The sequence below is a fragment of the Bactrocera oleae genome, chromosome X (genome assembly GCF_042242935.1).
Source record: "Bactrocera oleae isolate idBacOlea1 chromosome X, idBacOlea1, whole genome shotgun sequence".
NCBI lineage: Eukaryota > Metazoa > Arthropoda > Insecta > Diptera > Tephritidae > Bactrocera > Bactrocera oleae.
Genome location: NC_091541.1, coordinates 15,575,512 through 15,601,327, shown reverse-complemented (window position 1 = coordinate 15,601,327; position 25,816 = coordinate 15,575,512). Strand labels below are relative to the sequence as shown.

General features: G+C 38.6%; 1 protein-coding gene, 2 long non-coding RNA genes and 1 pseudogene across 3 annotated transcripts in view; 1 reads left to right on the top strand and 3 right to left on the bottom strand.

The window, feature by feature from the left end:
• Nucleotides 1-25,816, top strand: part of Zip102B (Zinc/iron regulated transporter-related protein 102B) — a 268,559-nt gene that overhangs the window by 202,812 nt on the left and 39,931 nt on the right. The gene's annotated exons all lie outside the window — the stretch shown is intronic.
• LOC138858029 (uncharacterized) lies at nt 2,604-3,984 on the bottom strand. The gene is made up of 2 exons (XR_011397313.1): nt 3,547-3,984; nt 2,604-3,480 (listed from the first exon to the last, which is right to left on the bottom strand). It is a non-coding gene; the product is annotated as an uncharacterized lncRNA (long non-coding RNA).
• On the bottom strand, nt 4,111-24,387 carry LOC138858106 (uncharacterized). The gene is made up of 4 exons (XR_011397338.1): nt 24,130-24,387; nt 15,699-15,872; nt 15,432-15,620; nt 4,111-5,266 (listed from the first exon to the last, which is right to left on the bottom strand). It is a non-coding gene; the product is annotated as an uncharacterized lncRNA (long non-coding RNA).
• On the bottom strand, nt 8,761-9,700 carry LOC138858033 (uncharacterized; annotated as a pseudogene).

The following is a 25,816-nucleotide window of genomic DNA, read 5'->3' as shown; positions in this document are numbered from 1 at the left end:
AAAAATTGAGTTAAAAAAAGTTTTTCTTTTAGTATTTTTAAACCTTATTTTTTATGAACGATTTACATAAAAACCAGGGGCCGTAAATAATGATTATTGTTGAAATTTTCAAATGAAAAAATCAAAAACTTAGAATCGACATACGAAAAAACAGATAACGTCATGTTAATCCTATTTCGGTGATCTTAGCATTTCTTTGATGATTTTTTAATATCTGATTATTATTATTTTCTTCACTGATAATGATTAATTTTAATTAATTTTACAATAAGTTATAAATAATTATTATTTTTGAGATTTGAAAATAAAAAAAAAAAACTTTTTTTTTGAGCAAAAAAAAAAAATTAATAATAAACCTTACATGTGATGTTTACTACTGATTTTTATTTTATTTTTTGCTCAAAGTAAAACTCATTTTTATGTAGATCACAGGTTTCTTATGAAGGTTTTTGCTAACTTCGTTGCAGGTCCCTTTAGCACACATCTCAAGGATCAAATTTATGTTATGGTATTGCCACACCCCCTTTTCGCCCCTCCAAAATTTAGAAAAAACCGAATACCAAGCGTAATTGTTGACGCTAGGGTATTGAAATTTAATACACAGGATACATATACATGGTCCTGGTTTGCATGACTATTGCAAATTTTATCGCTATTGGATCCAAAACATGTGAGTTATTCAAAAAGAAATTTCTGTCGGCTAATACGATAGTAGCTGCAACGAGTTCATTGAAATAATAATTTCTTACAAAATTTTTGCTTTATTCACAAAAGAGAAAAAGAAGATATATTGTTATAAAAGAGCATACAACAAAGTTAGCAAAACACTTCATAAAAAGCCTGTGATCAAAAGTGAGTTTTATTTTGAAATTAGCGTCTCTGTTAAAAACTTTAAAGCGGTTTTCCCCCAACTCATGTTTTCAAAGTCGATACCCTTCATAACTTCAAAATTACTGTACCAATTGTTTTGAAATTTTGAAGACAATTCAGTCTATAATTTACGAGATAACGGTGGACAAGTATTTTTAAATTTCATAAAAATGTTTATTTTACAATAACAAGTTTGCTGATTTTTTCATAACAATTTGTGATTTCCTATTCAAAGTGTTCCAAAAAAGTGGAAATTATTATAGGTAAACTACAAGGTAATGAATGAAAGTTAACTTTTTGATTTCGGGTGATATAGCACCAAGTTATAAGGAGTACCGCGATCCTACTTTTTCCGAGATACGTTCGAATGTTTTAATATAAGCTATAAAAGTTTTCCTTTGGGTGTTACACACTTAATATACCCTGTTCAGAGTAAAATTAACCACCCGCACTGGTTAAACATAACAAAATTTTCTTATAGTTTTTCTTAATGGCACTGCGCAGACCGCTTTTTATTGTAAAACTGGAGGACCCCGTCTACGCGTTGCTGTGGCTAGGGTATACATTAATTATAAACTATTCAATACAGTAAAATTTTATTTAAAAATAATGTTATTTCTGGTGTAAGAAAAATCCCGTGGATTATTTCCAATTTGAAAATTATTTATACTAATTTTCTTCGTTTTATTTTTAAGCACAAACTAGCAAACCTGGCGAACCCCGTTTCGCCACCAGATGGCTTTGTTTTATGTAATATTTCGTTTGGTGATTAAAAGATGAAGAACATTTTTTTTTTGTTTTATATTTGGAAAGGAAAAATTTTATTTCATTTGAAATGAAAAATGAAGTGTTATTTAGTTGAACTTCTCTAAGTAAATGAAAGTGGATCCAAAGTAAATACTGAATCGAAGCGTTATACGTGTCCGCAAATTATCCGTTTCATTGAAGTGCTCTTTGGAAAACCACATTTTTTGTTTTTTGGTCTGACGTTAACACAAACAAAGCGGATGGTTTCCCAACTCGTGAACACGCAACGTATAACTGCCCATGTGAAAAACAATGATTTTCTAAATTTATCCCGCAAACACTAAGCGATTGGCCATGCGACTTGTTAATTGTCATTGCGAACGCAAGGCGAACTGGAAATTGCAATCGTTTGAAGTCAAACGGAAGATCAGTCGAAATATATACATTTTCACCTGCGTACTTTCCGTTAATAATGGTTGCTTCAATCAAATTCGGCATAAGTCTTTTTACCGAAAATCGAGTACCGTTGCAAAGTCGCGGCGGATTCAAATTACGCAATATCATAATAACTGTACCAACTTTGAGTTGCAAGTTATGTGGTGGAAATCCTGGTAACTCCAGAGAGTTCAAAAACTCCGTTGGATAATTTACTACATCATCGGGATTTGTTATGGAATCAACGGAATTGTATGTCACCAAATCGCCAGCAATTTTTGATTGAAGGGTGAAACTCAGTGCCTGTGCATCATTATTCTTTGCGGCAAGAATTGCTCGTTGACTTAACCAAGCATAATTCTGATAATTCGCACTAATGGTTTGGAAAACATTTTCAAAAATAGCTAATTGAGAGTCTACAAATCGGCAAGTCGTTGGTAAGAGTAATTAATCCAGATGTCGCATCAACTCTGACTTTTCCATTTCCAACAGCTAACAATTGTTTGGAAAATTGTGCAGCAATTCGATCATTTTGAAGTTGAACTCTCATATTAGTGGTCCATAAAGGTGATGCCTTCAGGCAAGCATTCAATTCATCTGCAGCCGTTCCACGGGGAATTACTGGCAACGTCTGCCTGTCAACAATAATTGCAGCAACATCATTAACGGTGGGTGCATTGAATCTTCGCACATGTTTACCTGTTGGGGTACAATCAGCATTTTGACAAATTTGTGCGTATCCGATGGCATTCGTTCCAATGCTGTTTTGAACATATTAACCACAGCATTATTAGCGTGAAAAAATGCTTGCAACTGTTCAATAATTCGTCTCTTTAACTGTTGTGTTCCCTGTATATTGCACCGCTCATTCAGCTGATCGACCATCGACGAAATGAAATATATTTGCAGAAATTTATGCGGTTCATCTGGTGTTGGCACCATTGAACCATGCAAATGATATATTTGTCCTTGTATCTGTAATTGCAAACAATCATTTGTTGAAGAATACGGTGTAACTTATGATCGTGTGATGGTGTTTTTTTTTTGTCATGCGAAAGCAGTTATTGTATTCAAGGATGTGTTGAAGAAAATGGCTGGAATCGGGATCACTTCCATCGAACAATGGTTTCAGTGCCTGTGGTGGTGTAAGTAATGGATCCAGTTTGACTTTTCCACTTGCGCAGCACAATCCAGCCGTTTCCCTTTTGAACTTTAACGCATTGCAATATCGGCATATAGTCGTCATTGGTCCAACATCTAAGTTTGCATCATCACTGTAGTTCGCAGTGGGATCAGATTGGAATGCCAAGCGATTGTATGATGCCAATGATCTTCGTGTGCTCACGCGTTGTCTCAATCACACGTGTTGCTGGCTTGCATGCTTGTGCGGCGGCCGATGTTGGCACGTCGTCCTCTAGGCATTTTGGACTATGGATAGAGTGGTGAATTTAACCTCAAATGCACGCTCCACATAATTTATACTGTTCAACTTACCACCTTAAAGACAAATGCCTGTTGTTGAAATTGAATAAAAATTTGCACAATACACGTGATTGATTTGATGGTTTCCAATTGAAATGTTAGTTCCAATTGTAATGAACGAATAACTTATTTTTCACAATTTCACAGTGAACACAATACCGGTTTGTCACATGAAATTAATTGCGCAGAGAACAATGAGTAGCTGTCAAACAATGTATCACGCACCGGCGCCATCTACTTAAAATATTGGTTTGTAGTACATGCTATGTATCAGAGATGGCGCTGTATGTGAAAAAAGATTTTCCCGCCTTTCTGTTAAAATATTTCCTGAATTTTCTTTGCTATAAACCTCACGGAGCCCGAGACCTTTCCAACGAATACAAAACCGTGGAAATCGGTTCGTGCGTTCTGGAGTTATAGCGTCAGGAAGGAAAACCCGACTTATTTTTATATAATAGATAAACATAAAATATATTATTATGTTAATTTTTTTGTTTTATTAATTTTATATTCAAGTTTGTAACCAATGAGTAATTTTCATAGTCGATAACATATGAGGTTATGAATGAGGGTAGATTATTTTTGATTTTTACCAATAATATTTATAGTTTTTAATTATAAACATTTTTAAGTTCAATTTAATTCTGCTCTATTCATATCGGACATTCTGACAGTATCATTGGAAAACGTGGTAAAAGGTCTATTTTTCCATTACGTTTTTCAGTGAAAGTGGTTGCTACAATACTATTTCTTGTAATCTTTTTGATTACCAAACGTGTATCGTGGCATAATTGAGAAATGAGTGGATTGAAATTATTGAATAAAAAGTTAAACAATTTTCAAACGAAGATTATGTGATGTCATTCCGAGTATATCTAGATAATTTACGTTTCATTTTCATCAACAACAGTAGTGATTTAAACTACATCTAATAGCCTGGCAACAACTGTTGTAACTGGAAATTAGTTTCATCAACTTTTACATTTTTGGCCGCTAATGCAGCCCAATTACTGAACCATCTATGATCCAAACAATTAACTTTCAGGAATATATTCTCAATTAATCAAGTTCCTTTGCACGCGTCATGCACTGCGTATTTGGTTGCAATTCTTTTCTAACACACCATTCACTATATCTAGAAATTGTATTATTTCTGAGGGTGGATCACTTTGCAATTGTTCGCATATATTTATAGTCAATTGAAGTATTTCAACATCTCATCATTAGAACGACTACTTAAACATTCGTAATCTCATTGCCTTAAGATACGGAAGAATGGTCGGACTGTCGGCAACCCCAGACAGTGGTAAGACAGAACCATCGAAAACTTCATCGTTGTCGTTTAAATCTTGCATTGTTCTGTGCAATGCTTAGAGAATATTTGCGAGCTATTATGCACTCATCTCAAGTTATGATTGAACTTTTTCTCAACACTGGAGCTATTCCGCTATTTTTTTATGTTTGATGTTGCGTTTGATTTGTTATGAATGCCTGTGCGTCGTTCGCCCATAATCTAGCAAAGTAGCCGTAATGCCTTGGCGATGCAAATATCAATGCATTTTGTGTTGTGATATTAAAAATGTTTTCCTGGTTCCACATGTTGCGTCCTAAAAGAAAACCGCCTTGGTCAGTAGCAACAATCAGTATAATAAACGTGTAACGCGACACTGGTTAGAGTGTATGATGTATCCATTAGTAAGCAACGGCACGGTTGCTTGAGCGTTTAACGTCACTGGTAATGAGAGGAGAAAGAGAAAGAAAGATAGAGAGAGATATGCAAGATAGAGAGTGAAGCATCACATGGGGTTTAATTGTGTCGATTTTTGTAATAAATTCAGTTTTAGAATAGTTTGTTATTTTAAGTTTTAATTTGATATTTCATACGAAATATTTCGGAGTGTAATAATAGTGTGAGGTGATTTAGTAATTTGAATATAATTAAAATAAATGAAAAGGAGGCTACAGGGAATGCAGATGTTGCTATCTCCAGTACTTCCACTGGTTCCAGAGAATATCTCGGGATTAATATCAGCAACAATTGGGAATTATGTGCAGTAGAGAGCAAAATCAACCCCAACTATAACAATAGTAAGAAATTAATTATAATTGCTATTTATCTATCACCAAATGTTTCAATGAGGGATATCAAATTTTTCATCGGAAAAGCTTTGTTGCCATTATCGAATTTAGGTTCACAAGCTCTGAACGATGCTATTGGACAACACGTAGAATATTGTGACCAGACGGTAATTCTTGCGGGTGATTTTAATGTTAATTTATCGTCGATTCTGATTTGTTCTGGTATTCGTGTTCGCCACACTGTCCTCTACCTAAGTCTGATCATCCCGATTAGACATATTTGCGGTACCAAACGCTGCAAGCCGTTCCAGATGAACCACCTTCATTTTATTCCTTGACCTCCCAAGTGGGATACGAAACGATACACTTATCGTTGAGTCGTTTAATAACCTAGTATAGTCCTTCCCAATTACATTGTAATTTGGGAGATAACCCTTTCTTTCGTTCAATAAAACCCTCAGAGTTTATTGCCTTGTCGTATTTTGCTTTCATCTTATCGGTCATAATTTTGGTGTGCAGTCTCACCATAGCATGTATATCCCTCATCTCGTCTTCTAGGATGCTATTGAATTCCTTAGTATTCCTTCCTCCGTTGGCGTTAATTCCAAATTTTAAATCAATTGGTAGTCGAAGATCATTACCAAAAATTACCCTTGCTGGAGTCTGCCCCGTTTTTTCATTTACAGCAGAGCGATAAGCCATCAAGAACAAGGATATATGGGTATCCCAACCTTTTTACTTGTCCACAACTTTCCTCAAATGTTCTTCCAAAGTTCGATTGAATTGTTCTTCCATGCCATCGGACTGCGGATGTAGTGCAGTTGTACGGGTTTTCCGGATACTCAGCTTCTGGCATATCTCCTGTATTAGAGCTTATTCAAAATTTCTCCCTTGGTCAGAATGCTATTCTATTGGAACACCATATCTCAATACCCAATTGTTGATGAATACATCCGATACTGTTCCTGCCTCTTGGTTAGGAATTGCGTATACCTCTGGCCATTTGCTGAAATAGTCCATGACTACCAAAAAATATCTGTTTCCTAATTTACTGATAGGAAATGAACCAGCTACATCTATGGTTACTCGCTCAAACAACGCACCTGAATTGTACTGCTTCATCTGACCATGACTCCTGGACCGCGGCCCTTTAGCAGTAATGCACTCGACACAATTGGCGATCCACTCCCTAACTGATTGACGATAACCAACCCAATAAAATCTTTGTTTTAATTTCTCCAAGGTTTTAGTGACACCGACGTGTCCTTCACTTGGACCGTTTTGCAGCTCGTTGAGAACTTCAGGAATTCTTACTTTTGGAACAATCATCAGAGCTCGTGAACTTTGCCCATCTTCGCTTTCCCATACGCGATGCAAGCAGCCAGACACTAACTTCAAACTATTCCATTTTGCCCAATAACCCTTTGCGACTGGGCTTTCTGCAGCTATTTCTTTTCTTGTTGGACGTTTATTCATATCCAATCAATGTATTACACTTTTTAAATCTCTTGCTGACATTTCCGTAGCTTCTCCGGATCGCAGTCTGATGTTATAGTCATTAATCGGACATCTATAATGTCTTCTTTGGCCTCAGCTTTTGAGCAATGTGTTACACTTTTTAAATCTGGATCCTCTTGCTGACATTTCCGTATCTTCTCCGGATCCCAGTCTGATGTTATAGTCATTAATCGGACATCTATAATTCTTCTTTGGCCTCAGCTTTTGAGCAATGTGCATTCCAGATTTCAGGGACGGCGGGACATGGCATTAGCATTTCCATGACTACTACCTTTGCGATGTTCTATAGAAAAGTCGTAACTTTTAGTCTCTCAATCCACCATGCCAACTGTCCTTCTGGGTTCCTGAATTGTAGAAGCCATTTTAATGCTGCATGATTTGTCCTCACCCGAAATCGCTGGCCATAAAGGTACTTATGAAAATGTTTGATGCACTTCACCAACGCCAGTAATTCCCTCCGAGTAACACAATAATTTCTCTCTGGCTTGCTTATGGTCTGGCTGTAATACGCAACCACTTTCTCATGCCCATCAATGACTTGTGATAGAACGCCTCCTACTGCAAATCCACTAACATCCTTATATCCAAAATAAACGTTGATCCTGGGACCGGGTATACTAACATTGGCATAGTACTTAACCGTTTCTTCAGAGTTTGGAAATCCACTTCCAGTTCTTTATTCCATTCAAAAACTCTGTTTTTTTTCGTGAGTTTATGGAGGCTACTAGCTACGCTGGCAAAATTTGGAACGAATCGTCTATAATAAGTACACAGTCCAAGAAAACTCCGCAATTCATGCAAATTTTTAGGAGTGGGCCAATCTTTTACTGCCTCTATTTTTTCAGTAGCTGTGCAAATACCATCTGTTGTCATTTCGTGTCCCAAGTAGCTTACTTCCTTTTTAAAAAGGGAACACTTCTTTGGACTCCGCTTTAGACGAGCTAGTTCCTCGGTCCATGCGTCAATTTCTCTCGATATGTCGTTTTTGTCCATGGAACCTTCCTCAATACTTTCTGCCCAAATAACTGCTTCTAATGTTAGTGGAATCTGCTGGCTCTCTGTTGTTATCACTCGTCTAACGTTGTACTTTTTATCGTAACCGAACATAAGTGGTACTTCCATATTTCTATATGACATAATCCTGTTTTTCATGTCAATTTTGATTTCTTGATTTGTTAGAAAGTCTACTCCAATTATGACTTCGTACTAATTGTGTAACACAGCTGCCTTTCCAATCACGATCTCGCACGTTACCTTTCCGAGAACTAGGGTATCTTCTCCAGTTGCAGTACTTTGCCCCAGCTAACGGTCTCACTTCTTTCTCAACCAGATCAAATCGAATTATGGAATGTTATGCGCTCGTATTCACGGCCATTATACGCTTTTACCGTCTACACATCCACTAACGGTAACGTTACTCGTATTTCTGCTTATTTGTGAAATGGAGATTACAGGGCATTTGCTTGTGGGAGCCAGCCAGGGTCTTTTCGGCTGGCTCGCTTTAGTTTAACGATTGGTTTGATTTGACATTTGCTTGATCTTCCTCAGCTTTGCGTTTACGTCCAACTGGATTATTGGGCTGGTTACAGTTGCATGCAATATGGCCACTTTTTCCGCAGTTGAAGCATTTCAGCACACCATTATTTTTCTTATGCGTTTCCGTAGATTTTCCAGTGCTTTCTGCATGTTGTCAATTTTTTCAAGTAATTGGTTTATCCAAGTGTGTTCCTCCATTTCTACTTTGTGAGCTTTAAATGTTTGATTGCAAAGCAGAGATTCAGTTTCCTGTGTCAGAGCATACGAAACGGTTTCTGCAAACGTCAATTTTGTTATACAGCGAAGCGTATTCCATTGACGAAAGTCTGAATTTTCGTGTGCTCGATGTATTCCATGGATTTATGTGCATAAGCTAAGTGAGCTAACCTCTCAATCGCTGTAGAAAACTTCTGCACAGAATCATAGGCTTTCTGGAGGCGATTTCGCAACTCGATTTGAAAGATCTGCTTCCTGTGCTCACAACCCGTCTTTCTAATGCACCCATCAACGTTTCATAACTACTCGCGTCGCAGTTTGGAATGGTATGTAATATCTCCGCTGCAGATCCTTTTAATGCAACGAAGAATGCTTTATCTTCAGCGTTCCAATTATTTGAAGATGCCCTCTTTTCGAATTGAAGCCTAAAAACGTGGAACGGAACAGTGCCATCAAAGGATGGAGGTTTTACCTTGACAGAAGATGACGGCATAATTGGCCGATTTAATTGTAGCTCGCGGAGACGATCTTTCAATTCATCCACTACAGTTTTAATTTCATCCCGCTCTTCTGAAATCTGTGACGACACTTCTGCTACTTGTGAGGTCACCTGCGATATCCGTGTATCCTGCTCTTTCAACTGTAAGGACACGTGTGCTGATATACGTGCATCTTGCGGTGCGAATTGCTCTTCCAACTACGTTGACAACCGCGATTCTAACTGCGACATTTGTGTCGATATTTTCGTTGACATCTCTGTTTATATCTGCGTTGACATCTGGGACATTGCAGAAAAAATCATATTTATGTCCACCATCTTTGACGAGCATTGAGCCTTTTCCTTTTCTTCTATCTTTGTTGTATCTTCCTCTAATTCCATGTGAAAGACATATTCCTCAAAACTAATGTTTTCCGCCTCCATGGCCTCTCTTAACCGTGATTGTAATTCAGTTTTTAATCCATTTGTCGCCAAACCACGTTGCTCCAGCTCCTTTTTCAGTTGTGGAATCTTCAGATAGTTAAATTTGGCTATTTTCAAATAATTATCTCCTTGGGAATTTATTTGACAATCCCACTTCTGACACCAATTCTAACGGATTAATCGATAAATCGTCTACCTATAACTCACTCTTGAGTTCGATCACTGTATTGTTAAATTAAAGTCCCAATTTAATGGCTATACACTTATCTTTATTCCAACAACTTAACACTTATTGCTCGATATTCGAGTTTACAACTTATTGCTTATAGCTTAATTGCTTTTTACACGGCAACACTCTAATTAGAACTGAGTCTGCTGCACAATCCGGCAGCCCTTATTTAGTAAATTTTTACAAAAGTTCGCTACTAGAACATTCTGGCAATTACGAATTCGCTGTCTAGTTGCTTATGGCAGTTTATCGTGGATTCTGATTTGTTCTGGTATTCGTGTTCGCCACAATATATATAAATGATGAGCATGATGAGCTGAGTTGATTTAGCCATGTCTGTCTGTCGTTCGTCCGTCCATCTGTATATATGCAAACTATTCCCTCAGTTTTTAAGCTATCGATCTGAAATTTTGTACCTGTCCTTTTGTCACTAAGATGCTGCTCATTTTCGGACCACTATAGCATATAGCTGCCATACAAACTGAACGATCGAAATCAAGTGCTTGTATGGAAAACTCTTTCATTTGACGAGGTAGGTGCACGAAATTTGGCATGAGTTATTTTCTAAGGCAAGAATATAATATCCGAAGAAATTGTTTAGATCGGATCACTATGTCATATAGCTATCATATAAAATGAACGGTCGGAGTAAAGTACCTGCTTGGAAAAATTTTTTATTTTTTATTGCCGATTCACGAAATTAGATCTGAATCAAGTTATTGTAAGGAACCTTTGTATCTGTGAAGGGTATTATAGCTTCGGTGCAACCGAAGTTAACGTTTTTTCCTGTTTTGTTTGTTATCTGTTCAATAGATCATGAAGTAGTAGCGCCGTCAAATTAAACCACGAGAGCCCTTGATCTCAAGAAGAAAAATAGAAGAGTTTCGGATTATATTGGGCAATTTTTTTGCAGGATCGATAGTTGAAGCTTTTAGCTGTTGATTGTTTGGTCAGTACTATTCAGTTTCAGGCCCACTGAAGAAAGGCAGAGGTGAAGCCAATAAAAGCGTTATACAATAAGGATAATCTGGAACTGTTATCAAATTATTGCATTGTCATCGGTATTTGACATGTGTACAAAGTATATATATACATATATAGGTACATACGTACAACTCAAGCTAACAAAAGCGTGTTACAAAAAACGACTTCATGAACATGATTTTGATGAAAATAATGAGAACTTCTGTACGGAGATGCCATCCTCACATATATACATACATACATATCTATATACATGCATACAGAACTGGGGGAAAATGTGTCAAAAATTAGAAAGACGGCCAAAGGATTTTTATCTTGAACTAAAGGAGGCTCAAATGAAGACCACGGGAGATTTCAAGATTGAAATAGGGAAAGTGCTGGGAAATCACGCGTAGATAAAAGCACTAACCCATGAAACACTGATAGAAATACGAGATCTGGACGAAATCACTAGCAAAGAGGACATAGCCGAGGCCATACGCAGTCAGATAATAGAGATGAACCAAACTGCGGTCATAAACCTACCCGCGCGGTAGGTAAGGACGCTCTTGGACGCACATAAAATCAAAATAGGCTGGGTAGTGTGCAGAATAAGACCGAAGGAGAACCTGAGGAGGTGTTTCATGTGTCTCGAATATGGGCATCTTGTGAAAGCATGCAATAACCCCGACGATAGAAGCCAGTGTTGTGTCAAGTGTGGAGAAAACGGGCATTTTGCAAAGTCATGCGACAAAAAACCGTCGGGTAGCGTATGTAAGAGTAAGGAAAGTGAAAACACTGACCGTCAAATAGGTAGTAAGAAATGCCCCCAGTACCAAGAAGCATGCAAAAAGAACAAAAATTGAGAGTCATGCAACTGAACTTGAACCACTGCGAAGCTGCACAGGAGCTCCTTAAACAGACGGTATACGAACAAAAAGTGGATGTAGCCTTACTCATTGAACAGTACAAAAACATAAGCGACGGGAACTGGATCTCCGATTGCACGAACAAATCAGCCTTATGAGCATGTGGAGGAAAAGCTTTCCAAGACAAGCCGCTGTTAGGGAAATCTTTCTACACTCGAGCAAAAATCTGTGGGATCAACTTTTACAGTTGCTATATCCTACCAAGCGTATGTCAAAATGATTTTGAAAGAATATTGGATGAACTGGTGAGAGAAGCATTAACTACCACAATGAACATGGTCGCAGGCGATTTCAATGCATGGGCGATGGAGTGGGGTAGCATCTATACAAACAGACGTTGAGATGCGCTGCTAAAGGCGTTCTCTTTGCTAGACATGGTGTTGCCAAATACCGGGAACAAACACACCTTCGAGAAAAACGATCGTGGGTCTATTATAGATATAACTTTCGTTAGAAGCTACCTGATGCGGGCAGCAAGCTGGCACTCACAGTGACTATCAAGCTCTTTTGTTTGAAATCGTGCACCCAACCACCCAAAATCGAAGGAGAACGCTTGCAAAACGGGTACAAACGAAAGGGTGGAAGGTCGAAACCTTAGACGAAGAACTATTTAAGCTATTGCTAGACGGGAACATGAGTTCCGCGGAAGACGCAGATCGACAGGCGGAGAAACATTAGCAAAGCATCCGACGCTTCTATGTGCAGAAGGAAGAGCGGACCATACAGAAAACCTGTATACTGGTGGAGTAATGAAATCAATACCCTAAGAAGTGAATGTCATAAAGCGAGGAGGAGCTGCCAAAGGAATCGGGGATCAACGGAGCATATGGAACTACGCGAACGCTACAAAAGGAAGCGCAATGCCCTTAAAAAAGCAATAAAAAAGAGTAAAGCATGCTGCTTCAAAGAACTTTGTGGAAAAATCGACGAAAATCCGTGGGGCGATGCTTACAAGATAGTAATGTCAAAATTCAAAGGCGGCAAAGGGCAAACCGACCTGCCCCAAGCTATTGAAAATCATCGTGGAAACCCTATTCCCATCACAGTCACAAGAAAAACTACAGACTCAAGCAGAGGGACATGTTGAAATGGATGTCACAACAGTCAACGACGTGGATGTGGCTCAAGCGGCACAGAGATTTGGTAATGCTAAAGCGCCAGGCCTGGACGGCATCCCTAATAAGGTCTTAAAGATTGTCATCAATCATAACGCGAAGCCATTCACAGAATTGTTTACACAATGCTTCAGGAAAGGTGTTTTCCCGAAAATTTGGAAAAGGCAGCGACTTATCTTATTACAGAAGCCTAATAAAACAACCGGCGAGCCCAACTCCTTTCGACCTCTTTGCATGCTGGATACGCTTGGCAAGATACTAGAGCGGATTATCTGTGTACGATTAGAATCGCACTTAGAAAAAGAGTACCAGGGCCTCTCCGAAAATCAGTACGGATTTCGGAAGCGGAAGTCTACCATCGACGCAATAAAAAAGATCACTGATATCGCTAACAAAGCAATCGAAGGAAATAGATGGATGTATGGGACAAAGGAGTACTGCGCAGTGGTAACATTTGATGTACAAAATGAGTTTAACTCGGCTTATTGACCTCATATAGTAAGCGCCCTGGAGCGTAAGGCAACACCGGCTTACCTAGTGAAAATTGTAGCCAGATACCTGTCAGATCGACAGTTGCTGTTGATACCGATGACGGACCGAAAAAGTATACGGTATTGGGTGGAGTATCACAGGGTTCTGTGCTCGGCCCACTGTTGTGGAATGTACTCTACGACGGTGTGCTGTGCCTGCCACTACCGCAGCGAGTGCAGATCATAGGATACGCGGATGACATTGCCGTAACAGTGGTAGCAAAGGAACTGGATCAAATCCAGAACCTATGTAATCAGACGGCAACAAAAATCAAAGATTGGCTCGCTGCAACAAATCTCCAGCTTGCTGGACAAAAAACTGTAGCAGTACTTATTACAAGCAGAAAGAAGCTGGAAGGCATTACTCTTACTATCGACGGTTAAGCAGTTATTGCAGTACCTAGGGGTACTTATTGACACTAGACTAAATTATAAGACGCACATTGGCAAAGTCTGTGAAAAAGCGGCTCGGGTAGCGGCGGCACTAGCGAGGATAATGGCCAACATAGGGGGACCAAGTCAGAATAGGCGTGAGCTATTGGCCAAGGTGAGCCAATCTATATTGATGTACGCAGCGCCCATATGGGGACCAGCACTGCGGAGTAAATCCTATGTCAAGAAGGCGAAATCCGTAATTCGGCTCAGTTCCACTAGAGTCACCTGCGCAAAAAGAGTTTACGATAGATCCAAAAGTTTAGGAAGGCAACTAACGGTTGCAGAGCGAAAAGACTAAAGGCAAATAAGCATCAATGAATGGCAGAAATGATGGGATACAGCAACGAAGGGAATATGGACCCACAGGCTTATTGGAAGCGTGCAATCATGGGTAGAAAGGAAGCATGGAGAAACGGATTTCTATCTGACGCATCTGACAAAACTAAAGAAACGGGCGCGGATTTAAACACACAAAAACAATATACGTATGTACACATAAACAACATTACAAGGAATATCAGCTGGAAACTTTGCTAAGAGGAGCACAGAAATTTTACCACATGCACATACATATATACAGACACATTATCCCCAAAAACCCTTAAAGGAAAACAGAGTAAGCGTATTAACTTCACATTTTATTTATTATATGTAAATATGTATGCATAAATTCAGTTTTACTTAATACAAAACTGGTAACAGAAAACCCGTTTTAACAACTTAAAAAACAGAACACCCGAAGCAGTTGGTATAATATATATCCAATTAAAAAAAAAAATTACCGAATGCCTTTACATACTATAGGTATGTTTATAAACACACTCTTCCACAAACACAAAAAAACCAAAAAAAAAATAAAAATAATTCAAGTATTTGCTTGCAAATTTGTCCAGCAATACCCCTTTTGCAGAATAAAGCAGTAAGCAGGCTTGCTTAAAAGTAAGTAAAAGGCAAAATAAAAAACAAAACTAGAATCTAAAAAAAAAAAACAAGCATACATATAACATATTCGCTTGCCTATTATATTAACATACACAAAAATATATTTACATACACAAAATATACAAAACATATAATAAATAAGTGCATACTTGTACATAAATATACGTGCATACGGGAAATTACCTGCACGTTATTCACTTCTCTTTCGCGCTCTCTTCTCAGTGTATATTTATATATACCTACATACGGCATAAAATCTATGCATATGCTAATATACCCTCTATACATTGAGTTTTTTCGATATGAAAATTTTACAAAATTATTTTTAAAATAATTACATATTCTTTCAAAAATAAATAGACGGTCCAATTAACAAATAAATTATTTAAAAAACCCAATAAATTATTTATTAAAAACCAAAAATACAAACAGCGTGGTTAAACAAAAATTATTAATTTATATTGTTCTAATTAACGTACTTACAATATTAAAACATATACAATTGTAGTTGTACATCATTTCAAAGTCCACATTGGCATATATCCCGCAATACCCCTTGTAACGAAGTGAAGGGGTAGTGTTTTAGGTGCGGTCCTGGGGTATTTCTTTAAATCCCTATTTTTCCACATCAAATAAGTTCCATTACTTCCCGGCGAATTTCGGAATCCGAATCTATCCAAACGGACACAAAATATATAAAGAGAGATAAGTACAACTTGTATTTTTAAATAAAAATTCATTTGCACTTACCTTCGTATACTCATTTGCAATTTTTGCTGAAAAATTTATTATATTTCCCCTGAACAAAACAAACCAAACAAAACGTGTTCTTGATTTGTTCTATCGTTTTGTTTTCATCGCTCAGCTGTTCTCCTGTTTGTTTCTCCTCTTTCGTATTCTCTTTGGTTTTGGCATTGCCAACCACTAAAAATATACGCAAGGTTTTAGTGGCACTGACTGAACGTACATACTGCCAGGAGTTTCCAACTATTTTTCTGAGTGAGGTATGGCCTCTGAGAATAGTAGTGGGTACACTCCAGAGAATCCATTTAGAAGGTTTCAAAAATCATGAGAACTCCTCCTAATGGGAAGAATGAGTTATCCACCGCTGCTGGATCAACAAAAGAATGCGATAATGCCATTCATACAAATAGAGGTGGCAAACTCTCTGAGGAACTACCAAGCAGTGGAGCTACCCGAATTTTTAACCAGTTGGGTAATAAAATAAAAGAACTGGAGAGCATAATGGTTGGCCAAAGGCATATAAACCAGGCAATGCGCGATCTAGTTAGCAGCATAGTAACACTACATGCGAAGGCTGAGAAAGGTGGGAATTTACCCAAAAGAATTATGGTAGGGAAAGCATCTCAGGTATCCCCTATGGGTAAAGATGTAAATACCCCGAAAAGAATGCGTGAGACTTTAGGCTTTTTACCACCCACAAAAAAGCCGAAAAATACAACCAAAGCGGCGCAGCCCACTAACAACGAGGCAGCGAAATTATTTTCTAGAGATACCACGATTATACCTGGCGGAGGCGAAACATGGGTGGACGTCGTTAAGAAGAGAAGACCGACCGAAAAGAAAATCAGATCGAGGCCAGACGCCATCATACTTACTAAAAAGGATGGTGTATCATACGCTGAAATTCTCCGCAAAATAAAAAATGACAGCGGATTAGAAGAATTGGGTTCAAGTGTCACATACATTAGGAAAACCTTGAAAGGAGACCTGCTTTTAGAATTAAAAAGTAAAGCATAAAAGAGAGCAGACTTCCAAAGCGCTTTAGAAGGAGTGGTCGGGGAAATGGCCGTGATACAGCCCAAAACCCACAACGTCACGATTATGTGCAAGGATTTGGATGAGGTAACTACACCCGAAGTGTTATGCGAGGCACTACAAAAGGAGCGCGGAAAACAAAATTTGGGGAAAACTCATATTAAAAGTATGCGAAAGACCCGAAGCGGAACCCAAATAGCTATAATATGCCTGCGCGCGCAAGATGCCAAGACTGCGCTTAAAGTATTCAAAATTATGGTAGGGTGGTTCGTCTGCCGCCTCCGGGAATACTCCCGTATTCCTTGTTGCTATAGGTGCTTTCACCTAGGGCACATGGCACGCAAATGCTGCCACCCCATAGACAGATCGTCCCTATGCACACGTTGTGGAGCCGGTGGACATGTAGCGAAGTCATGCACCAACGATCTTAGTTGCATGCTTTGCAAAGGAGCACACACAGTTTTGAGTACGACTTGCCCCAAGTACCTGGAAATGATAAAGTCGTTGGGAATATGAGGATATTACAGCTAAACTTAAACCATTGCGCTGCAGCACAAGATCTGCTCAAACAGACAGTATTTGAAGAAAACATTGATGCCGCCTTACTTAGCGAGCAATACTCCCAGCGTTCGGAAAGCACATGGGCCACAGACATATCTGGCAAGGCAATATGATCATGTAAAGGTCAACTTTTTACATCTTGTTCCAAAGATCATAACTGTTACACATGGGCAAATATACGTGGCATATACTTTGTTAGCTGCTATGCTCCTCTCTGCGTCTCAATCAAAGACTTCGAAGACTTCCTCCTGCAGCTTGCTCTAGAAACCAGAGGCAAATCGCCAGTCATAATCGCAGGCGACTTCAATGCGTGGTCAACTGCTTGGGGAAGCAGGCACACACACACCATCGTGGTCGTTTTCTACTAGAATTCCTAAGTCAAACGAATCTTACAATAATGAACAGCGGAACGCAAAATACCTTTCAAAAAGGAAACAAAGGCTCCATAATCGATCTCATGTTTGCAAACGTGCTCTAAGCAGGAACATTAAGTGGACGGTGTCGGATATATTCACAAATAGTGACCACATGGCTATTATTGCTGATGTTTCGTTTTCTGGAGATACGGAACCCCATAGCAAGGACACCTGCCAAAAACGAAGCTGGAAACAAAATGAGTTTGATGCCGACCTTTTTGAGATAGTTTGCAGCTCTGCAAATACACCAGGCGAGGACGCCAGCGACTTAGTGTCTGCAATGCGGAAAGAAAGCATGCGACGCAACTATGCGCAAAACAGTACACCACAACAAACGAAAGCCCGTCCATTGGTGGAATGAAGAAATAGCACCGCTCAGAAAGTTTTGTAACGCAGCTCGTCTACAGCGTAATCAAGGCGGAGGAAATTCCAATGGTCTCAGGAAAATTTTTAAAAGATAAAAGAAGCTTCTAAAGTCGGCCATTGCCCGCAGCAAAAGTAACAGTTTTGAAAAGATCTGTGAGGAAGCAAACGTAGACCCCTGGGGTACGGCGTACAAAATATGCATGTCAAAATTCAAGAACAAGACACAACAACCCAAAAGCGCATCTTTTATAAAGAATATCGTGGAAATATTATTCCCTAAACATCATCCGATTACCTATGGTAAACCATGAACCGAAGTTGTAGAGCCACCGCTACTAGTTAGTGAAGAAGAAGTATTGGCCATAGCGGGAAAAATGAAAATCAGCAAAGCGCCTGGTATAAATGGCATACCAAACAGAGCCTTAAAGGAAGCCATGAGTTTAAAACCAAATGTGTTCGCAAAAATGTACAATGCATGCTTAAAAGAAGAAATATTCCCCGACCCATGGAAAGTTCAGCGATTGGTTCTACTACCTAAACCAAATCAGCCTCCGGAGAAAGCCTCATCATATCGACCTCTGTGCATGCTTGACACGATTGGCAAAGTGTACGAAAGCATAGTAAGAAACCGCTTGGAGTTAGCAATCCAGAAAGCCGGCGGATTATCAGAAAGATAATACGGCTTTATGAAAAAGAGGGCCACTATTGACGCACTAAACAATGTCGTTGACACTGCGAAATGCGCTGTAAGTGGAAAAAGATGGAAAGGCTCTGTATGAAATACGCGCTCCTCAATATCTTGTAAACATTATTATAAGTTAATTTGAAAACAGGCAACTAATATTGATGAAGGCACTAAGAGCTACGCTATTTCGAGTGGAGTACCGCAAGGCTCGGTTTTAGGCCCCCTTCTATGAAACGTGATGTATAATGGGGTGCTAAGAATAAACCAACCAGAAACCGTGAAATTAATCGCATACGCGGATGATCTTATAGTGGTAGCAGTGGCTAAACAGCTAGATGGCCTCCGGTGCAATGAATGCGTCAATAGTCTGCGGCAATGGTTCTCCTCAAGGAGTTTAGTTCTGGCTGAGCACAAGACAGAAGGCTTGCTACTAAGTACTAGGAAAGTAGAGGAACGAATATCTCTCACCATAGGGGAGTGTGAGATTCAATCACAGCCACAACTAAAGTATCTGGGAGTAATAATAGACTCAAAGCTTAAATTTAAAGAGCACTTAGAATACACCTCTGGTAAAGCAAGCAAAATCCTCAACGCCTTATCAAGAATGATGGCAAGTAAAGGCTGCGTGCGTTCCAGCCGGCGATTTTTACTCGCAAAGGTATTGAGATCGGTTGTATTATATGCGGCCCCAATATGGATCCAGGCGTTAAACGTTAAAGCATATGCCAAACAAATAAACACAGTGCACCGGCTGTCGGCACTGAGAGTAATCAGTGCTTTCCGAACGATATCGGAAATCGCAGCGAGGCTGCGGAAGTAATAGCCAGTATGATGCCCATTGACATCCAGGGTGACGAATTCGCGCGAGTATACAAGTTACCAGAGTCATCTATAGGAGCCAAAAGAGCAGAGAGAGTCAAAAGCTTATCAATATGGCAGCAGCGGTGGCAAACCTCACTCAAAGGACGGTGGACCCACAGACTTATACCGGACATTCACCCGTGGATAGATAGACGACATGGGGACCTGGATTTCCACCTTACCCAAATACTAAGTGGACATGGGTGCTTTAGAAGCTACCTGTATAGATTCCATCATGATGTTAGTCCGAACTGTCCGATGTGTACAGAGTGCATAGAAGACTCTGAGCATGTATTCTTTTATTGCCCTCGCTTTTCGAGTACAAAGGAAAAACTTAAAACTTCACTCGGTGGTAGTTTTATGGTGGAAAACTTGACGACACTTATGTGTTAGTCCAGTGAGAATTGAAAAGCTGTCAGCGAAGCGGCAGCCTCAATCATGACAAAACTAAGACATATGGAACAGATTAGGCGTCCGTCAGTCCGTACTATAGAGGAGACTTAAATGTCTTATCACTCCCACGAAGTAATACTTAATCAGGTGGTCCCGTGGGAGAGTCTCGAGTTGGGAGTAGGTTAGGTTTAGCGGATTAAAGTTCCGCACTTCGGCTTTCGATGCTTCCCCCTACTTAAAAAAAAAAAAAAAAACACCTGATCTCTTCAACGAGCTCTCAATTGCATTAGAAAATAAACATACATATGCACAAACCATCCGTGCATACTTATGTACAAAGTGTATTTATCTCTTCAACGAGCTCTCAATTTCACGAGCACATAAATATATACTAACAAGTCCGTGTATTAGGGTGTACCTAAATACATCAACATAAGGACATAAAAAGTATTATTGAATTAAGAGGGCGATTTTTAATAATTAAATTAATTAAAGCAAGATAGTCAAAATAAAACCACAACAAAATCATATTGCAAGTAAATAAGGTTTATACTGAGAAAATTTTAATTAAAAATTGAATTAAAAAATACTATAAAAAAAAAATTATGAATGTGGATAAAAATCAAATTATACCTGCAGAAGCTACACGCGCAAGACAGGTTACCACAAAGCAAATAAAAAGCAAAGATATTTGTGCCACAAAATTCATTTCTGAGAGTGACAGATTAACACGATACTGCACTCGATTTTCATCTTCACCGATTCAAGACATCTCTAAATCGTTATTGAAAATAAAAAAACAAAATATTGACAATTTTTCGACTCGTCTCCAAACGGCTCATGACGCCATAGTAGATTATGACAATTCAGATCTACCACACAATTTTAAATCATCGGCTTACGCACTATACGAAAACTGATTAGACCAGTACGAAGAAACAAAAGCTTTGATTTCTGATCAATTAAAGCTAATAAAAGCGATTGGACCTACTCCACATGCGAGAATAGAGCTGCCACAAATTCAAAGTCAAGAGAGCAAGGTCAGGCATCCATCTCGAGGTGCCCGCATGTGACACAAAAATATTTTATGGAGGTTATGAAGAATGGCCGTCCTTCCGGGACATGTTCACTGCCGTATACATCAACCATCCAAAATTATCAAAAGCACAAAAATTGTATCACCTCCGATACAAAACTAAAGGTCAAGCAGGCGCAATAGTAAAACAGTTCGCACTAATAGGACTAGAATCCACTGTTTCAAACTGTTTGTCGGTTTTATCGACACAAAACATTCCCACAGACAGCTGGGACCCTATTCTGGTAAATATATGTACCGTAGCATTACCAGAAAAATCGAAACGTTCAAAACGACCTCTATAGAAGCTTCAATAGACCCCAAGCCAGTAGCAACAACAATTTAAACAGAAGCTTTTACAAAACGCAATCGTTCACATCCGAACAGAATAAACATACATACGTCATGCGAACCATGCACAAGAGGGCATAAACTACAATCTTGAGAGAAGTTTAAAAACTTAAAAGTTAACGAACGAAATAATTTTGTCAGATCAAAAAGACTTTGTACAAATTGCTTGTCACATGCGCATAAGTATGAAAATTGTAAAAGACAGCACTCAATGCTTCATTACAGCAAATTTCCCATTTTACCCCAAATCGCTAATACAAAAAGAACCACAGGTTTAGTTGTAACAACAACTCCTAAAAACCAAAATCCCGAAAATTGCCAAAAGACACCATGTTGCTCAAAGGCACAAAAAACTTAAACGCTACACAGCGAAATACAAAATAGGGTATTAGTACCCACAGCAGTCATCTCCATCGAACACCGAGAAGAGCTGTTTAAACTTAGGGCCTTAACAGACCAACGATCTTTCATAGCATCTAGGGCAAAAAATAGGCTACAACTGCCAACAAAACAAGCCAACTTTGAAATTACAGGAATGGGCAGAAGAGTAGTGCAAAACTCTAATAAAATCTGCCCCATTACCTTAATTTCCCCCCAAGCGGATAAGAGAATTAAAGCAGAAGCTATAGTCTTACCGAAACTTACAAATATGCTTCCAAGCTATCACATAAATAGCAAGCATTGGCAAAAGGTTTCACACCTAAAGCTAGCAGATCCCAACTGCAACACTCCTGCTCAAATAGACATTCTATTAGGCAGCGATCTCATACCTCAGATAATACTCGAGGGTATTGAGAAAATTTCAAACACACTATTAGCAGTGGACTAGTTACAGAACCAGTTTCCACATCAACAACTCAAGTTGACGAACATTCCAAAGAACCGCTTAATTCACAATTAAGGAAATTTCGGGAGTTAGAAAAACGCCCCCTGATAACAACCCCAGAAGATTAGTATTGTGAAGGCTTCTACAAAGCCACAACTACTCGATCAAATAATGGCCGGTACGTCGAACGACTACCACCAAAGCCACAATCTTCCAACACTCTACAAATTGGCACAAAAATCTTTTCAGAGTTTCTTCTGACAACCCCAGTGTTATAAACACAAATATATATAATTCATTAATATTCGAAAAGAAAATTTGTTGTACACTAATTTCCTTAAATGTGAAAAGGGCAGTACAACATAAAAATACAGGGGATCCAATGGAATGCGATATCTGATCAGCTTTCATATCTTACTGCGTCAATATCCGCATTATCCGCAATAACATTTTTAACCCCGCAGGATGGCTCTCGCCAATTATGATACAAGCGAAAATCCTGGTCACAATTCTCAAACAATCTAAACGATATTCGAATCTCCCGATTCTCGACCACAATCGCCCACGTCCATACATAATATCGTTCGCAGCATAGTTGTCCTAGAAAGTCGAAAAATCGACACCTATCTCACTATAGTGGCTTATAGTTGCCTAAATTTTCATAATTATGAAACGATTATAAAATAAAGATAAGGGATCACCATACTCCCAATGTGATACATTGACGCACCTAGACTTACAGAAAGCAAAGGTCGCAGTTATCGCATCGATGGGTGGTTAATAGGAATCAGCTATAAAAAGCATCAAATCCTACTTCAAAAAAGTAGCTGGATGTTTCAAACATAAATATATCGAATTTACCACATCACTAACTCGAAAAAAGCCATTATCCATTCACGGCTAATCACTGTACTCTCGCAAGATCCCTCTTCAAAAGTTTTAAAGGAGCACCCATAAAGCCAATAAATAAAATATATCTACAAGTATCACATAATATTAAGTCGTCAAGCCAGAAAATTCATATTAAGGGTATATCAATATGACCCCCTTACGCACAATAAAACTGCTTATCTTATCTGAGCACTAGTACCAACATAAAAATACAAAATTTGATAAAAAACCAAATTTTCCTATGTTATACCTACAGATATATATCGATATACAACTACTGCCTTATTATGCATACCGCGCCCTCGGCTACTCCAACTGCAGTACGCCGTGATACCTGGGACATTTACAGCATATCTGTACTACTCGGCAAAATATTCGCCTAGGGGGCCCCTCCAACTACACCGCTTCATCATGGTAAATAATGACACACCCTAATACAACACACCACACCTTGGAACACAACTCGCACTCACACAACATACACGACCACACTGCACACGATGTCACCACAGAAGTTACCACCACACACGATGACACCCCACACAATCAACAAAAAAAGAGTGATTGGATCTGCAACTCAACTTTCGATTCGATACTACGTAATATACAATCAAGCTCGCTACAAACATTTTTTAATCCGTCAAACCATTGGTTTACCACATCGATCGACATCGCTCCGGATTTATTTCGACCATCCACTTCGACACCGTTCCGCACTCTTTTGGATGAAGCGATTCATTTTACTATTTAATACATCAATAGATTCCGTGTAACATAAACATGTGTAAAAAATAATATTTTATATTTATTATAAACATCATGTATTTTCACTTATAACATTAATTGCGAGTGTACGTGACTCACAAAAACTTATATAGGTGCTGTGTGCTTATCATTAAACTGGGCACCCAATTATTCACCATCTGTTAACTCTAGCAAATACATATTGTACATAGTATGTTATTATTTCCACGCACCTTTTTGTTACTTGGTAGTTATAACCTAATCCTATTCTCTTAACTTTTACGCGGACGCGCGGTCATTTGTAACGGCAGCGGTCGCGCTTAACCTAAAAGACCTATTGGATATATCAAGGAAATAAAACACTATTTAATTAATATCTGAAATTTATAAATATATAATATAAATTGTAAATATCTAGCAACTAGGAACAAAAATTATAAAATCAGTTGACTTCATGAGATCAAATAATTAAAATAACCATCATCTTAGGTCTAGTTTTCTTTAAAATCGGTGTTATCGCCAAGATAACATATATTGTAAATGAAGGTAGTGTGACTTCAGCGAATTCTGCTCCGTGCGGTAAGGGGCGCAGAGAGTAAGGGTAAACTGTTTGTTTGGTAGTTAGTGAAACCAAGACAAGCTACTTCGGACATGATGTGCATGCGAAGTTATTATTATTATCAGCAAAAATGTATTGAATGCGGTTGAATTGACGTCGCGCGAAATTTAATATTTATTATATTATATTATTTCGATTTATTTAATTAAAAAAACGTATTTATTTAAACTAATTGTTATAATTAATTAATACCATATATGTATATATATAATTATACTCTCGCAACCTGTTGCTACAGAGTATAATAGTTTTATTCACCTAACGGTTGTTTGTATCACCTAAAACTAATCGAGTTAGATATAGGGTTATGTAGGTATATATAAATGATCAGGATGAAGAGACGAGTTGAAATCCGGGTGACTGTCTGTCCATCCGTGCAAGCTCTAACTTGAGTAAAAATTGAGATATCTTTATGAAACTTGGTAGACATGTTTCTAGATACCGTGAGACGGTTGGTATTGCAGATGGGGGTAATCGGACCACTGCCACGCCCACAAAACGCCATTATTCAAAAACAAATAAATTGCCATAACTAAGCTCCACAACAAGAAATAATACTCTTATTAGGTATACAGGATCACAATTGGGAGGGGCATCTGCAGTTAAATTTTTTTTTAAAGTGGGCGTGAACCCGCCCCTAACAGGTTTTATGTGCATATCTCCTAAACCGCTAATGCAATAATAACAAAATTCACTGGAAGCAAATGTTTTTAGAACCCCTATCTACAGTGTGAAAATGGGTGAAATCGGGTGGCAACTCCGCGCACTCCCCATATAACGGTACTGTTAAAAACTACTAAAAGCGCGATAAATAAAGCACTAAACACGCCAGAGACATTAAATTTTATCTCTGGGATGGTATGAGATGACTTTATAGGAACCGCGTTCAAAATTAGACAGTGGGCGTGGCACCGCCCACTTTTAGGTGAAAACCCATAACTTGGGATCCGCTTAACCGATTTCAACCAAACATAACGACCGGTGCATAACGTTATTTTCATATTTCTAAGTTATAGTGCGAAAATGGGCGAAATCGGACTACAACCACGCCTACTTTCCATATAACACCATTTAAAATTCCATCTGATTCTTTCACTTTCCACTATGCAAATCAGGCAACAATGACTGTATCGGGATAAAACTTTACGTGAATAATGCGATTAAAGTATGCCACCTTGTGGCCAAAAATTGTCTAAATCGAACCAAAACTGTTCAAGCCCCTAAGTACTAAATATATTGACCCCAGTGCCCATACTTGACCTTCTACCGAAAATATCAGTCAATCCCCTAAGAAATCTTAA